The sequence below is a fragment of the Acomys minous genome (genome assembly GCF_964271855.1).
Source record: "Acomys minous genome assembly, chromosome: 18".
NCBI classification, from domain to species: Eukaryota; Metazoa; Chordata; class Mammalia; order Rodentia; family Muridae; genus Acomys; species Acomys minous.
Window position 1 is genome coordinate 58,591,198 of NC_140501.1, and position 17,290 is coordinate 58,608,487.

The 17,290-nt window shown below is 46.1% G+C and overlaps 1 protein-coding gene across 1 annotated transcript in view; it reads right to left on the reverse strand.

Annotated features, from left to right (window-relative positions):
- SPATA13 (spermatogenesis associated 13) overlaps nt 1-17,290 on the reverse strand; it is a 271,150-nt gene that overhangs the window by 241,739 nt on the left and 12,121 nt on the right. Inside the window, exon 2 of the mRNA XM_084767572.1 lies at nt 1,834-2,021. The gene's annotated coding sequence lies outside the window, so the exon portion shown is untranslated. The remainder of the gene's footprint in view (nt 1-1,833; nt 2,022-17,290) is intronic.

Consider the following 17,290-nt stretch of genomic DNA (forward strand, 5'->3'; position numbering starts at 1 on the left):
ACATAGATGCACCTTCTTTAGAAACACAGTAGCTTCTCTGAATTGCCCGAGGTCTAGTGATACTGAGATCCACCCAGACAAATGCACTGGAATGTTCTCGGTCCTAAATTATACCAGTGTTTTAAAGCAAACCAAGCAAATGGTTGTATTTGTCATCATCTCTTTTCATCTGAATGTCCATCAAGCAAGTTGGCAGAGAGCTAACTCACTCACAGCTAGTGCACAGTATAGGCAAAATTTTGTACCTAAATGCTATAATGTTCTCCCTCCCCCCCTCCCCCCCGCCCCCCACAAGTACTGAGTTTGAATTGTTTGGTAAAATGTGCCAGCGAGGGACTGGGGAGATGGGAGTTGGTAAAATATTTGCTACGTAATCATGAGGCCTGAGTTCGGATCCCTGGCAACACCACGTAGAAATTGCAAAACCCAGATGTGGTAATGTACAACTGTGATCCTAGAGCCAGGGCGATGAGACAGGAGATTTCCAGAGCTCGTTGGCTAGTCCATCATTTTGGTTTTAATGACTTAAGTTTGCCATGATGGTGACTGCGGCGGGGGGTGGGGGGGGTGGGGGGGTGTTTCAGGGGTGGAACTCACAGTTGGGGGAGGGTTCTCGGACTGTCTTCAAGGAGGAGGGGTACCTGGGAGCGCTGTTGGGACCAGAGCCTGGATCAACCTGAGGGACAATGGGGAAAGATGACAGATGACAGGTGAGAGAGAGGGGCTCTGAGGCTGCTTCTGGGGATGCTCATTTAGGGGGAAGTTGCGGGGAAGCCTTCAATAATTAGCTCACCGTGACTAGAGAGGAGGCCTGCAGGGAGTGGCAAGACTGAGGCTAAGGGGATGCAGTCCCTGGATGGCTTGCTGACGCCTCACAGGCCTCACAGCCTGGCCCGGGGCTGCCGTGCTCACGACCGTGCTTTTCTAAGGTGCCTGCCAATCAAGAGTTCAAGGAGGGAACTAACTCAGAAGCCGGGTTATCCCTAAGTTGTTCTTGGCACTGAGGTCTATGCTGAAGAAAGAACTCCTGGAATATATAGTCAAGCTCAAAATATGTATGTTTTAGAGGATGCTTGTACCCTCACAGTATGGATGGGTGGATGGGTAGGTGGGTGGGCAGGTGGATGGATGGATGGATGGGTAGGTGGGTGGGTGGGTGGATGGATGGATGGATGGGTAGGTGGGTGGGTGGATGGATGGATGGATGGATGGGTAGGTGGGTGGGTGGGTGGATGGATGGATGGATGGGTAGGTGGGTGGGTGGATGGATGGATGGGTGAATGGATGGGTAGGTGGGTGGGCGGGTGGATGGATGGATAGGTGAATGGATGGGTAGGTGGGTGAGTGGATGGGTTGATGGGTGGATTAATTTTCTCCCAAGGTTTTCTTGCAGAATTCATCATTTAGACCTGTCCAATGAAATGTCTTGTTCTGCAGAAAAAACTTGGATATGGCTATGAACATCCAGAGCCCAGTATGAAACCTCAGTCAGAGCAACACAAGTTCCAGGAACTGTTTAGCAGGAAAGAAAGCTCACCCAAAACTCAAATAATGGATGTGTAAATTACCTGTTATGGTTTGGATCATAATACAATTTTATCTATCTATCTATCTATCTATCTTGTATATTTATTTATTTATTTACATAGGGTCTCCTATGTCACTATGTAGCATGGCTAGCCTGGAACTTTCTGTATAGCTCATGCTGACCTCAAGGTCACAGTGATCCACCCACCTCTGCAATACTACTTGAGATCTTAGTGACGGCCGAGAAGTGACAGTAGCAGGCACCTTACTAACCCGTCACTTGACAACAGAATCATGGCTACTCACAAAAACTGCCGCTGGTCTCTGTCGATCACACTGGAAACTGAAGAAATGTCACTGGCACCACTGGTCGCTTGGTCCACCCAACTGTCCACTTCCCATGATTCTCAGGGAAGTAATTTCCAGCGGGTTGTCAGGCAGCCAAACAGGTGATAAGTGTGTAAGCAACAGCGCAGCGTCTGTCAGAAGGTCCGCTGTAAAGGTCAAGAGGATGGAAGTCTTACGGAAGGAAAAATGTCAGCTATGCCGTTATGGGTGAGAGCAGGAATCCACTCCTCCATTGAAAAAAATGTCCAGGCTGCCACTTGCTCAGCCTCAGATCCAAAGTTTTAAAGCTGGCTTGCAAATTAAAAAGAATGTGCATCGCTTGGTAGATGACCCTCTGTGTTTTGAGTGGCCTCAGAGCCATTAAAAAGATGCTTTTCAGCAGTTCTTAACCATGTTGACTTTCTGAAGAGTTTTGCGAACAAAATATCTTCTCTGAGCCTCTCCTGCACCTCATTTCCAACCCCAAGGGCTTGAAACACAGGAATCCACTCCCTTGTCAGATAGTTATGTGGCCACAACTGTCCCAAGCTAATGTACGTGCCCCTAAACTTCCTCGAAATTATTGTTTTCTTTTTTATTTTAATAGAGGCTTTCATGTAGCCCAGGCTAGCCCCAAACTCACAGTGTAGCAGTGGACGCGCTAGGCCCCCTGATCCTCCTGTTTCTACCTCCCACACACTGGAACAGCAGGCGTGTGCCGTCACACCCAGCTACTGTTTTTGTTGGGGATCTGCGCACGCATTCCATGTCTCATACTTAAATACAAGCTCTTTCCCCGTGGCCATGCAGGTAGGCACCAACTGAACACCGAGTCTATGGTATAGCTTTGGTATGTTAGTCTATGGTAAAGATACGAGACCATTCTCCAGGGCATTGAAGAATCCTCACTCTTGCCTCTAAACCTGCATGTATCTTTTATAAACACAGTCCCATCCATCTGTCAACCAATTCTTCTATCAGGCGGTATGAGAATTAAAATAATTTTGAAATTTGAGCATTGTATCAGGTTCCTAAAGGGGGAAAAAAAAAAAGCTAGTTTGCAATAAAACCCTGACGCATTTCCTGTCGTCATTGGTTCCTCCTCCTGTGAAGGAAGAGAAGTTGATTCCTTCAGACTAAGGATTCTCTGAGAAATACCTCACATTGAAGCTTTAAAGTCAGAAGCAAGTTGGCAAACATTTCAGATCTGTTGTGAGGAGACAGTGAGGTAGGGGACGCAGGTGCCTTTCAGGTGCACATGGGTGAGCACATCTGAGCCATTTCCGCAGACGGGACATTGTAGAATACCAGAAACCCAAAGTCCAGGGCCCGGCTTTGCACGTTCACTGCAAATCCGATGGCGGAAGAAGTTCTCGGTCTAAGGCGGTCAGTGGGCAGCTGGCCTTCTGGGCCACTGTGATTCTCGTCCTGAACGTTGGGGGGGCATGCCGGGTCTGCTCTCTACTGCTGTGATAAACAGCTTGAGCAGAGCGACCTGGCAAGGAAAGGGTGTGTTTCACCCCACAGCTTACAGCCACCAGCCACCACTAAGGACAGTCAGAGAGGGAGCTCAAGGCAGGCGGGACCAAAGCAGCCTCCATGGAGGAGTGCCACGGAGGAGTACTTCCTGCTGGCTTCTGTTCAGGGCTCTCTCAGCTTGCCTTTTTATAAAGCCAGGACTACCATGCCCAGAAATGCCACTGCCCACAGTAGCCTGGACCCTCCTACATCAGTCATTAACTAGAAATAAAACAAAAAACCAAAACAAAACCCACAGACGTGCCTATAGGCCAATCTGGTGGAAGGGATTTCTCAGTTAATATTTGGTCTTGTGTCAAGTTGATAAACAAACAAACAAACAAACAAACCTAACCAGCTCAGGTGCTCAGCCTTTGATGAATGAACAATAGCTTGTGTGTAATCTAAGAGCAAATACTTTGCATTCACTAAAAGATACCCTGGTTCTACAGCTTTATAAAATCTGCTGGGTGCACGTCACTTGCAATTAGCCTCGAGTTGGAAGCGGCCTGTGGTGTGTGTGAGGAACTGGCTCTCAGGAGGAAGCCGGCCTCATTCCAGCGTTCTTAAATACTGGGATTTCTCAAATGGTTGTTGTTATCATCAAAGGCCCTTCGTGCCTCCCAAGAAAAAAAAATCCCAATCCTCGCCATCTAGTCAAGCCAGAGTTCAAAGCTGATCACACCACCGTCCTTGCGTGCACTCCACTGACTACTGGAACAGTCGCTCTTCTTAGAAGCCTTATTCTATCCAACCATCTTCCTTTATAAACCTGATTATCTTGAGGCCCAGAAATGGAGCTGTTTCTGGTTCTAAAGAAGCCACCTTCAAGGTTTCCATCACTGAGACATCAAGAGAAGTTAATATAGCACCTCCCTTGATATGGTGCGAGTGAGCGTGCGCGCGCGCGCACACACACACACACACACACACACACCCCACCCCACAGTCACACAGCTGTATTTATGGACCACTATGGGAGAAAATACTCCAAAGAGAACAATCTGACAGGTATAAATCATGGAAATCATGGTGATGACAAAGTTGACTAACACAGAGCCTCACTCCCAGTGTGGGTAGCCGGTGCACCTCTGTCTGTAGTCTAGACATTTACCGCAGAGGTAGGTAGCGCAATAAAGCATACAGGACAGCTGAGCAGCACTTGTAACAGGCTCCCAGACCTTAGCACAACTAAGGCCATGATGGCTGTACCAGATCAAAGACCTGATCCATCAAAGTCCATCATTCGAGTCCCTAGATGCACCAACCTTGCTTTTTGGCTTCTGTAGTTCTGTTTCTGGCTAATTGTTATTGCTAACGGAGGTGGGTCGCCTTAGGATATTGTCTTTGTGCTTAAAAGTTTACGCTGAGAGAGGGGCTGGAGAGATGGCTCAACGGTTAGGGACAATGGCTGCTGGAGGACCCGGGTTCAATTAGCACCCACATGGCAGCTCACAGCTGTCTGTAACCAGAGCTGCAGGGGATTCAATACCCCCACACAGACATACGTGCAGGCAAAACACCACTGCATGTAAAATAAAAATAAATAAAACTTAAAAAAAAAAGTTTACCCCAAGGAAGGCTCAGGACGGCACTCAAGTTCCAAACACTTAGCGTAGTCGCAGGCCACTAATGAAGACTTTCTGCGGCCTTGAACCCATGCCTGAGTGGTCTTCTCTGGTGGATAGCTCACAATACATCAAGGGGGTATCTCATTTATAGCAGTGCCTAGTCAGGCCCTGAGGGGACGGCCCATGGACCCCATACTCTGATGCTTATTTTCATCAGCATCTAGCCTACCCTGAGGGATGGCCCAGTGTGCTCCATACTCTCTACCGTAGAATTGGAGAAGACCTGGGGGACAGTCTTCCTTCAGGGAGATTCCAGAGTCTCCTGGGGCTGCTTTTTGCCACTTCCCATCCTTGTGGTCTCATTGGCTAACTGGAAGGATGGGGACACCCCAAAGAGGAATACAAAGGCCTCATCTGTCTGCATCTCAAGCTGCAAGATGTCCCTGCAAAATACATCAGAAGCTTCCCCTAGGCCTTTCCCCAACCAAGTTCTGTCTACTCTGTGGAGAGCAGCTGTGTGGTGTCTTGTGTGCATTTTAAGGTATGTGATGTGTCAACTTTTTTGTTTCTAATGGGAAAAAAATTAAGATGATGGCAGGGAGCCAGGCGTGCATTTAGTTCTAGCACTCAGGAGGCAGAGGCAGGCAGATTTCAGTGAGTTCAAGACCAGCCTGGTCTAAATAATGAGACCCTGGTCTCAGAGCAAACTAACAAAGAAACAAAGACTGAACAGGTATCTGATTTACCCTCTCACTTTAAGAAACAAACAGGCCTCAAACCAATTCAAATGTATGAAACAACAGTTTTCAAATACCAGGTCACAGGCAACACGTGGTTGTGGCCTTCGAGAAGTGATTAAAAAAAGAGGGAAACCCTTTTTGTTGTCAGAGTTGCTGTCCAGAGGGGATTTTCCAGCTGTAGCTCAGGAGGTAAAAGTGGGCTGGAGCTGGGTGTCTGGGAGGACAGTCACTGCCCTGGGCTCTGACTGCGGACTGGGGTTCAGTGTTGTCTGCAGCATACTTCAGGCCGCCCCAGCTCCAGCTACACGGCCTACACAATAGAAGCCGGCACCAGACACACATTTTCATCCTTGGATGAAAAATTAGAATCCATTCCTACAGTACATAAAATGTAAAGCATCTAAAAATAGCTCAAATGTGGAGCATCTGATTTGGAGACTTAGAAAGCTACAATTCTTAGGACAAGCTGGTATGGTGGAGAGATGGAAAACTAGTAATTGCACAGAATCACATCTAGAGAATTCAGTGGAAAACCAGATTATTTTGTCAGAAAATAGTGGTAGACCAGATAAACATTTCTTTCTTTCTTTCTTTCTTTCTTTCTTTCTTTCTTTCTTTCTTTTTCTTTTCTTTCTTTCTTTCTTTCTTTCTTTCTTTCTTTCTTTCTTTCTTTCTTTCACCTTGGCAGTCCTAGACTGGTTTTGTAGACCAGGCTGGCCTTGAACTCACAGAGATCCAGGTACCTCTGCCCCCCCCCCCCCCCAGTGCTGGGATCACAGGCATGCGCCACGCCCAGCTCAGATGGACATTCTTATGCAGAAAGAGGAAGCACAATCCTGTCTGTACCCTATGTGAAAATCTGCTCAGGGGCATCACAGGTCACCAGCAAAATCTAGCTGTGTAATTGGTACCAGGGACACTGAGGTCCCCTCTTGGGGGGGGGGTCTTAGTCTCATGATAAAAGAATTTAAGAATGAACTCTAACAGTAGCTTGAGGATAACTTTAATAGACTTGATTTTAAAAGACCAGGGCAGGGAAAGCCTGTGCCCGCAGGAGGAGATAGAGCTAAGAAAGGGAAAGTCATGAGTTAAGCTGGGGTGGAATCAGCCATGGGATGCCCAGCAGCCACGCAGCAGGGATGGGCAGGAACATTAAAGATCAAGGAGCCCAAGGTATTGGGGAAAGCATGTTCAGAACAGAGTCAGACGGTGATTACAACCTACGCCTTTCTGAGCTATTCCGGAAAGTCAGCCGACTTACCATCCTCAGAATGGCTTGAGATGAACCCACCTTCCTGGGAAAGGCCTTTGGCTAGGTGACTGATGCCCAGCTGAAACATCAGGTCTCCGTGTAGGCCAGAGAGATCCCATTCTCTTGACCAGAAGGTATTTTCCCTTAATGGGCCTTTACTGCTCTGAGTCATTGGCTTCTGTAGCAACACCTAGGGGGAAATCACTGTTGATCCTGGATTAGGAAAGGATTTCATAAGTACGATAAAATATGCAACCCATGAAAGAAAACAATGAAGGAATGGAACGGCCTCAGGTTTGGAGCTCAAGGGGGACTCTAAGGCACGTTGTCCTTTCGGGTAAAAAGTTGAACAGAAGTTATTAATGCCATGGCACACAGACAGAAGCATGGCCGGGGTGCTGAAGGGGGTTCAGACCTACAGGCAAGGCATGGGACCCTTTTTACAGATCTCAGAGGAAAATGGAGATTTCACAGCACAGGCTTGAAGACAGACTGTGGACAGGGGGCAAGAAGGGAATTCTGGGTAAGAAATGGGTGCCTCTGAGGGTGTCGAGGAGGAGGGGCACATTTAATTAAGGTCTGTTAATTCTTGTCTTTATAATATTGGAGAAGGTAGCCCTCTGCTGCCCCTGAGACTGGCAACATGGAGTTTGTAAGCATCCTGTAATCCAGACACTTGGGGAGTGTTTCCAGACACACAGGCAGGCTACTAGCATTTCCTTTCCAGAAAGCCCTGCTGTGTTAGTACATGTGGCCCGACTGGCCTGGAGCCTCAGACCTAATAGCATAAAATTTTATCAAAATTAAGAACTTCATCTCTTTAACATACACTGTTAAGAAAACAGTTTTATTAGGTTGGTGAGATAGGTGCCTCAGCAGGTACAGGTGCCTGCAGCCTCAAGCCTGGAGAATGATCCCTGAAAGTTGTCCTCTGACCTCCACTTGCAGGCTGTGGCATGCGTGTGGATGTGCACTCACACTCCCACACCTAAATAAATAAGTAAATAAGTGTAATGAAAGCCTATTAAAGAAAATGAAAAGGTAAGTCGTAAAATGGGAGACAACATTTGCAAACTATGTATTTGGTTAAAGACTTACCTAGAATATATTTAGAAATGACTATACTATAACAACATGAAAACAGACAAAATAGTTGGATAGACATTTTATTAAAGGAGACATATAGATGGAAAAACTGAGTACATGAAGAATGCTCAACCTCACCAACCATCAAGGAGGTGCAAGTGACTAAGATTTTTTTTTAAAGCTGTTGATACCAAATATGGTTAAGATCGTGAGTCCCAGAGAACCTACCACTGCTGCTTTCCTGAATGAATACACCCTCTATGGATAAGTCCCTGTACCCAGAGGTAAGTGTGGCTCTCAGCCCTAATCAAAAAAGCTTCTTTTTGGAACAAAAGATGACGGTTACAAAGATCCAGAGCTGGTCAAAAGGCAGAGAGAATAAGTAACCAAAGGCTTTGTAACCACAACTGATACACCTGCGACATAGCCCCAGTACCCAAAGCTCAGGAAAAAAAAATCACAAAAAAGGTGGAAGGATTCTAATAATCAGAGGTTCGGGACACCATCTGTCTTAGGGCTACTACAGCTGCGGTGAAACACCACCACTGAAAAGCAAAATGGGGAGGAAAGATTTTATTGGACTTGCACCTGCACATGATAATTTATTATCAAGGAATTCAGGATAGGCAACGAGCAGGGCAGGAACCTGGAGGCAGGAGCTGATGCAGAGGCCATGGAGGGGTGCTGCTTGCTGGCTTGCTCCTCGTGGCTTGCTCAGCCTGTTTGCTTATAGAACCCAGGCATGGCACCAACTACCACGAGCTGGGCCCTCTCCATCAATCACAAATTTAAAAAATGTCCCATAGCCAGATCTTATGGGGGCATTTTCTCATTTGAGGTTCCTTCCTTTCAGATGACTCTAGCTTGTGTCAAGTTGACATGAAACTAGCCAGAACACCTGCGGCAAGGTATGACAGAGAAAATGCTCACATAAATCTCTACAATACAGTTATCTGAACAATGGCAACATCAATTGACACATTACTTATATGTTATCATAATTATTTAATTACTTATATAAGTATTTAATCATTATGTCATAATTATTTAGTTAATAACAAACATAACTATTAGTGTTGTTTTGTTATATTATCATTATAATATAATAGCATTTAAATATGATAAAATAACAATGATAGTTAATTAGTTAGAGACCTTGGGGCTGAGAGATGGCTCAGTGGTTAAGAGCACTATCTGTTCTTCCAAAGGATCTGGGTACAATTCCCAGCACCCATAAAACACATTACAACTGTCTGTAATGCCAGTTCCAAGTGAGCAGGCACCCTTATACCAATGCACATAGAAAAAGAGCTAGAGGTCTTGAATTTGGGAAGGAATAATAAGGCATGGGAGGAGTTAGACAGGAGGGAGAGAAGGTTGAGAGGGATGTAGATGCAATCAGTGGTCACGTAGGAAATTAATAAAAAAAATACAAATTACAGGATAAAGCAAACCAAGAAACCGGCACACACATGCGTGCACGCACACACACACTTGCACACATGTACACACATACACATGCACACACACATGCGTGCACACACATACACACATACACATGTACACACACATACATACATACACACACACAAAACTGCAAAGAACGTAAAGTCACTGGGACACTCACTGTTAGTAGAATGTGAAATGGTATTAAAGTATGATCTGGACTCACTTTATAGACCAGGCTGACCTGGAACTCACAGCGATCTACCTGCCTCTGCCTCTCTGAGTGCTGGGATTAAAGGCGTGCGCCTCATGCCTGGCTAGTTTAGCAGTCTCTTAAAAGTTTGAACACAACTACCAGACAACTCAATTACTCTGTAAGTAGGTAGTATACAAGGAGAGCGGGAGCTTATGTGCACCACTGGGTAAGTGATGGAAAACCACTAAGCAATAAAAAGGCTTGAACGAGTGGTGTGAAGCACAGCATGGCTATATCTCAAGGAAAAAGAAGTCAGGCTATAAGACAAAAAAAAAAAACCCCAAAACACAAAAAACCCAAAACAAAACAAACAAAAAAACCAAACGGAGTTCATCTTGTATGATTCTCCTTTTGTATAATCCTAGAAAATGTCAGCTGATGTATGGGGTCAGGAAAGAGGGCGACATTTCCCAGGGACAGGACCACAGGGCTTTTTGGTAGTGACAGCTCCGATCATTTTCTTGGCTGAGAATCTCATTTCTTGGTAGAAGCATACATTAACATTTACAAACTGCACTTTGAATATGGATATCTATTGTACGGGTGCAGTACCTCAACAAAGAAAAGCAGAAACAGACACCATTTTTGCTCTCAAAATGCTTAGTTAGTTTTGATGATTGTCTAATAGGGGAACACCTCATAATTTTAAAAGCCTGATTTTGACAGAGGGATCATATATGGCCCTTACAGGAGTGCCTGCAAACACATTGAGTGTGGGGTTTCTGTGTTCCAATATTCTTAAGAGCTTGGTGACACAATTTTCCAACTATTAAGTGGGGGTGACAGTATCCATCTATAAGATCATCTGAGTGGGCCCCAGGTATTACAAGACCCTTTAGTCCAGCATAGAGAAAGCCAGGAGGGCCAGGCGGGCAGATGTAATGAAGGAGGATAACGGTAGTGTTATTGATAGCTTCAGGGATGGAGGATGGAGTTGTGAGCCAGGAACGTGGGCGGTCCCTAGACACAGATCCCTAGACAGAGGAAGAGGTAAGAGATGGATTTCCCCCACAACCACCTAGAAGAAATCAACCCAAGAGCCTCCTGTGTTTAGCTCAGCAAAACCCACTTTAGACTCCAGATCCACAGAACTGTAATAGACAGGTGGTTCTTACTATTAGCTAATAAGCCGGGTTCCCTCCATGGCCTCTGCTTCAATTCCTTTTGAGTTTCTCCCTTGAATTCCCTCAGTGATGAACTGTGACATGAAATGTAAGCCACATAAACTCTTTCCTCCCCAAGTTGTTTTTGGTCAGAGCTCCACGCCCCCTACCCCACCCCCAAATAGAGAGAAAACTAGGACAAAGCCCGAGAGATTCCCTTGTTCCCACCCCCCACTCCCAGGACTGGGTTTACAGGTGCATGAAACCACACCCAGCTTTAAAAAACTAGGAGTATATATGCCTGAAGGTTGCAGAGGGGTCTTTGGAGCTTGGGTTATAGGCATGTGCTTGCTAGTTTTATGTCAACTTGACACAAGCTAGAGTTATCTGAGAATAGGGGAGCACAGTTGTGAAAACGCCTCCGTAAGACTGGCCTGAAGGCAAGCCTACAGCGTATCTATCGTCTTGATTAGTGATTGATGTGGGAGGACCCATCCCCCAGAGGGTGGCGCCGCCCCTGGGAAGGTTGTTTAAGGAAGCAGGCTGAGCATCCACCAAGAGCAAGCCAGTAAGCAGCACTCCTCCCTGGCCCCTGCATCAGCTCCTGCCTCTAGGTTCCTGACTTGTGGTCTTGCCTGACTTCCCTGCATGACAACCTGTAAGCTGTGAGATAAAATAAACACACTCTTCTCCTGATGTTTTTGGTCATGGTCTCTCATCACAGCGATAGCGACTTAACTGGGACAGGAGTTGGGTATTTCTGTGACAGGACCTGACCACGTGTTTTGAAGAGGATTGTGGAATGATTTTGGAACTTTGGCCAAGAAAAAGCCATATGGGTCTCCATTTGGGCTCATAGATTTGAATACTTGGTCCCCAGTTGGCGGAACTGTTTGGTAAGGACTGGGAGATGTGATGAGGTTGGAAGGGACGTGTCACAGGTTAGAGGCTCCGAGGCTTCAAAATTCCATGCTATCCTCAGTTAGCTCCCTGCCTCGTGCTTTGGGGATCAAGATGTAATCTTGCAGCTCCAGCTCCAGTGCCACGCCTTTCAGTTTTATCCTCCTCATGGTCTCTAACCCTCTGCAACTGCGAGCCTCAAAATCAGATGCTTTCTTCTGTAAGCATCCTCGGTCATGGTGTTTTGTCACCGTAACGTAAAAGCACATAAGACAAAGTCATTGGGTGTTCAGTGCTTGGCGAGCTATTGCGGGAGCTTGGAGATGCTGCTGAGAGCAATGCATGCGATAGAGGGCTGGCTGGCGAAGTTTCCTGAGGAAAGTTTGGAAGTCCCTGCTTAGTATTTTCCCATTAAGAAACTGTTGTTCTGGAAATGTAAGTCTGATGAATTGGATATAATGAACAAGCCACCAGAATTTCTAAAACGAAAGCTTTGCTGAGCTGGGACGATTGATGCTGGTCAGTTGGAGCTGAGGAGTTAGTGGTGATTAGGAAGAGACCAGCATCCAAGGTAAAATCTTCTGGGAAGTGTTTCCTGAGGGTCAGCACACAGAAACTGTGCTCTAGATGGGAGCCGCAGCTGTACAGCTCCTGTTGGCAGCGAGGTTTGCTAGTGTGTGTGGGTCACCCAGGTGGTACTGGTTTTGAAGGCATGGGATAGTCGTGGAGGGCAGCTGAGGGCTGCCACCACGAGAGGCCACTGGTGAAGGAACAGCCACAGTAGCAGTGAAAACCTTAGACTGAATGGGTCATGGAGAAGTTGAGGCTTTCCACCATATGGGGGCATGGTCAGAGTTCCTGAAGAAAGCCCAGGGGAGGACACTGATGAAAGTATTCGCTCAGTTGCAGTGGAGATTGTAGTGACATTTTTGAGAATTCGGGAATTTTGACTTCTTTCAAAAACACAGGCATATTTATAAGAATGTGCTTTTGTTTTAGTCCCAGGTGTAGGGCTGTGGGGCTGCTTCAGATTGCCCACAGAAACTGACTATGATTTGCCTTGCGCTCTAGCAAAAACATGTTTTTGCCAGCTGCAGATATTTTTTTTTGTGTGATTGTGTGATATTGGAATTCCTGAAACCTTTCAGAGGATACATAAATGTGAGGGCCCTGAGAGGTGTGGTGTGGGTAATTGTTGGTCATTTACAGAGGTTGGTTGTCATTCGTTAGTAGCCGTGGTCAAAGAAGAATCAAAAGGAAAGAAATTAGATTTAGGGATTCTCTCTCTCTCTCTCTCTCTCTCTCTCTCTCTCTCTCTCTCTCTCTCCCTCCCTCCCTCCCACTCTTCCCCTACTCCCCTTTCTCTTCCCCCCTCTCTTCCCCTCCTTTCTCTCTCTCCCCCTCTCTCCCCTTCTCTCTCTCCCTCTCTCTCTCTCTCTCTCCCCCTTCTCTCGCTCCTTTCCCCTCTATTCTTGTTTATCTCCTGTCTAGTGTTAGGGGGTGAAAACTGGGGAAATTAAGGGAGGAAAAAGAACCCACATAATACACATGAGAACAAAGACCAGCTACCAGAGACCTCAACATTTTGGTGATGCCAGTACCATGGGACAACCACCAGGAACAGCTATGGCTGTGATGTACAGCCGACACACGCCTGTGAGAAAAGACCTTCCTAAGGATGGCCTGAAGGCAGGTCTATGAGGGCATTGTATTGATTAATGATTGATAAAGGGAGACCCATCCCACAGGGGGCAGTGCCACTCTTGAGCAGGTGGTCCTGAGTTGTATATATATATAAAAAAAAATAGCGGTGTGAGCATGAGGAGCAAGCCAGTTAACAGTATTTCTCTGTGACTTCTACTTCAGTTCCTGCCTCCAGGTTCCTGCCTGATTTTCATGGATGATGGACTACACGCTATAAGGCAAAATAAACCCCTTCCTCTCCACTTCAGTTACTTTTCTACCGCTGTGTGATAAGACATCATAACCTAGGGGACCACGAAAGAGTTTATTGGGGTTTACAGTTTCAAAGGGTGAGTCGATGACCATCCTGGTTGGAAACTGCAGCAAGCAGGCCTGTATGGTGCTGGAGTCTATGACCATCATGGTTGGAAACAGCAGCAAGCCGGCTTGTATGGTGCTGGAGCAGTAGCTGAGAGCTTACATATTAATCCATAAGCAAGAGGCAGAGAGCAAGAGAGAGCTAACTGGGAATGGTGTGGGATTTTGAAACCTCAAAGCCTGCCTCCAGTGACGCCACACCTCCTCCAACATGGCCACACCTCCTCCAACATGGCCACACCTCCTCCAACATGGCCACACCTCCTAATCCTTCCCAAACATTTCTGGCAGCAGAGGGCCAAGCATTCAAATATATGAGTCTATGGGGCCATCCTCATTTAAACTACCACACTCTCTAGGTTGCTTTTGCTCATGGTGGGATTTTGTTTGTTTGCTTGTTAGTTTGTTTTCAAGACAAGGTTTCTCTGTGAAGCCCTGGCTGTCCAGGAACTTGCTCTGTAGACCAGGCTGGCCTTAAAGCCTGCCTCTGCCTCCTGAGTGCTCAAATTAAAGGTGTACACCACCACTGCCCAGCAGCTATGTTTTTTTTTTAATCACCATAATAGAAATGTAATTTAAAATGGTTGTGAGCCACCCTATGTGGTTTCTGGGAATTGAACTCAGGTCCTCTACAAGAGCATTACAAGCTTTAATTGCAAAGCCATCTCTTCAGGGTCTTTTTTTTTTTTTTTTCTGAGACAGGGTTTCTCTGTGTAGCTTTGGCTGTCCTGGACTCACTTTGTAGACCAGGCTGGCCTCGAACTCACAGCAATCCACCTGCCTCTGTCTCCTGAGTGCTGGGATTAAAGGTGTGTGCCACCACACCTGGCAGTTTTTGTTTTTGTTTTAAACTAAGAAAACAAACAAACAAACAAACAAAAAACCCGTGGGTTTCTGGGATTTGAACTCAGGTCCTTATACCTGGCACTACAAGAGCTCTGATCTGATGAGCCATCTGCCCAGGCCTGACCTGACATTTAACAGGATGATACTGCTCTCCTTGTTGATATTTTACACAATATAGTTCTTTTCTTAGGGGCTTGTTGGTGCAATGTGGGGTGTTTATCAGTAACCTCAGCTTCTGCTTTCAAGTACCAGTAACATCCTTTAACATATAGTCATGACCAAACCCATAAAATTTACAGATGTCCCCTGGGAGACAAAATTACCCCCATAGGTTCACCAAGTAAAACCAACTCACTTAATTTAAAAGGATTAAAGCAAATGTTTGTAGAAGTAACTTGATGTGACTCTAACTGTTAAGGTACCTTTTAGCCTAAAATGTAAGACTTGGTTACAAGGTATTTTCTTGGTCTCCGAGGAGCTGCAAAAAGGAAAAAATCTATTGCCTACTGACTATTAAAATCCTACTACTCTATTTCTAATAATTAGTGCAATTTATTCTCTTGTAGTCAGACATTGATTTTGCAAGGTAGTAAAGAAGGAGGAGGAGAAAAAGAAGGGAAAAACCCATTCTTATTAAATTTATCCTTATTCACTGAAGAGCAGCAAATGTCACAGTTTCCATCTGCAGTGGCTGAGGCCAGGCTCCCAGCTACAGAGGTGAGGGACTACAGTGCAGAGCATCCTGGATGTCAGGGCCAAAAGATGCCTGGGATCTCTGCTTTCAGTTTCTGTCTTCATCACAATGGAACTGTGGCTTTGCTTCAGGAAGATGATGCCATCCATGGCTTCCACTCTCAGTCTGCTCTTAGGCTTCAGACAGGACCTAGAGACTCCCTCCTCTACAGTGGGGCCCTTTAAGACTTACCTTTCTTTTGGACCATTTCAAGATTAAGTTCAAATTCTTAGCAGCCAACCCTGTGACCCCCCTCCCCATAGATGGCTCATGAAGTCAGAGCTCTTGTAGTGCCATAGGAACAGTGTTTCCATTTGAAATGTTTTCCAAGCTAGAATTTAGAGTCCTAAGAAGATACCTCCTTTACCCCTAGTCTGCAAGAGTAGTAAGAACAGGCCCAGTCTACCAGTAATGGCCAACTCCAAAGTGCAGCAGTCTCTTCATGACCGAGAAGAAAGGCTATTTTATCCTAGCTCCTTGTATGTATGTATTTATGTGTCTGGAGAGAGGGGGGGTGGGCAGAGACACAGAGACAGAGATAGAGATGAGACAGAGAGACAGAGAGAGCACTCTGCCTCATTGACTTGAAAGGACTATGCCTTCACTGCAGGCAGCCTGGGAAAGGTTGGAGCTGCATAGGTCAAAAGCATGTGGTATCAGTGTCCTGGATGAGGATGTCATTGCATAACCTGGCATGAAGGGTTTGACATGGGTGAACTAACATCAGAGCCTTCTCAGTGTGACTGACTGTCTCACGTTTGCAGACACCTTATTCACTGACCATCATAGTTTAACAATGGCATTTTAATAGTACACGTGTCTACCTCAGACTGGTTAGTAGCGGATTCCCGCCCTCTTAAAGACTGCTAGTGAAAGCCATCCGTATGAGAGAGACAGCAAAACCTGCTGCCTGGGACTACAGATGGCCTTGCCCTCGCTGTGCTTTGCACATCTATCTGAAAGTCACTGTCCTCACCATGCCTTGCATCCATGTGAGGGACTGACCTACTAACCTTCTGGGGGCTAAGTAGCAGGCTAAAAACCCCAAGCTTCCATGGAGGGCCAAGTTTGGGGGACACTCTGTGGCTCTTTGCTATCTGGGGAGCAGCTCAGATCACTGGCTTTCTTAAACCCCATCTTTTCTGCTGGCTCATTTTTTGCTGTAAACTCAGGGCCCTGGCAGATACCACAGGGCACAGAGTGTGTCCAGGATCATGTTAATGACAGGTAGCTCCCAAGGCAAGAGTTTTGGTAGAAACACTCAGGCAGCCTTTCACACCGGGTGATAGTACCTACCAGCTACCCGCTGGGCCCTGTTGGGAGCACTTTGTGTGCATGGGGGCCAAAAACAACAATGTCCTTCTAACTCAGGTGATTTGGGTGATCTGTCGCCAAGTGTGGCCTGTCATTGAGATCAGCCAATAGAATGTGTGTTTGCTATGACACTGGAGTCCCAGACATCAGAGTCCTCCCCTGACCCCAAAAGTTTCCTCAAAGCCTCAGGAGGGGCCATAGTGAAGTAACCAACATCTTGTCCTAATTTCATTTTGTGTCCGTTTAGACACTTCTTAGCCCTCAATATCCACAAAGTCACATCTGTCTTGATAACACATTTGGGATTTCTGTGACTATTGTCTAGATGTAGTAACCAAAATAAATTTTTTTTTTCAAGACAGGTTCTCTGTGTTATCCTTGGCTGTCCTGGACACCCTTTGTAGACCAGGCTGGCCTTGAACTCACAGCAATCCACCTGCCTCTGCCTCCCAAGTGCCGGGATTAAAGGCGTGCACCACCACCGCCTGGCCCAAAATAAAATTTTATACAAACTAAATCTAAACTATAATAACTGAAAAATGTATAAGTCTAAATTGCCATGTTGCATCTGAAATACCTACTATGTTCTGCCCGAACAAATGTTACGAGG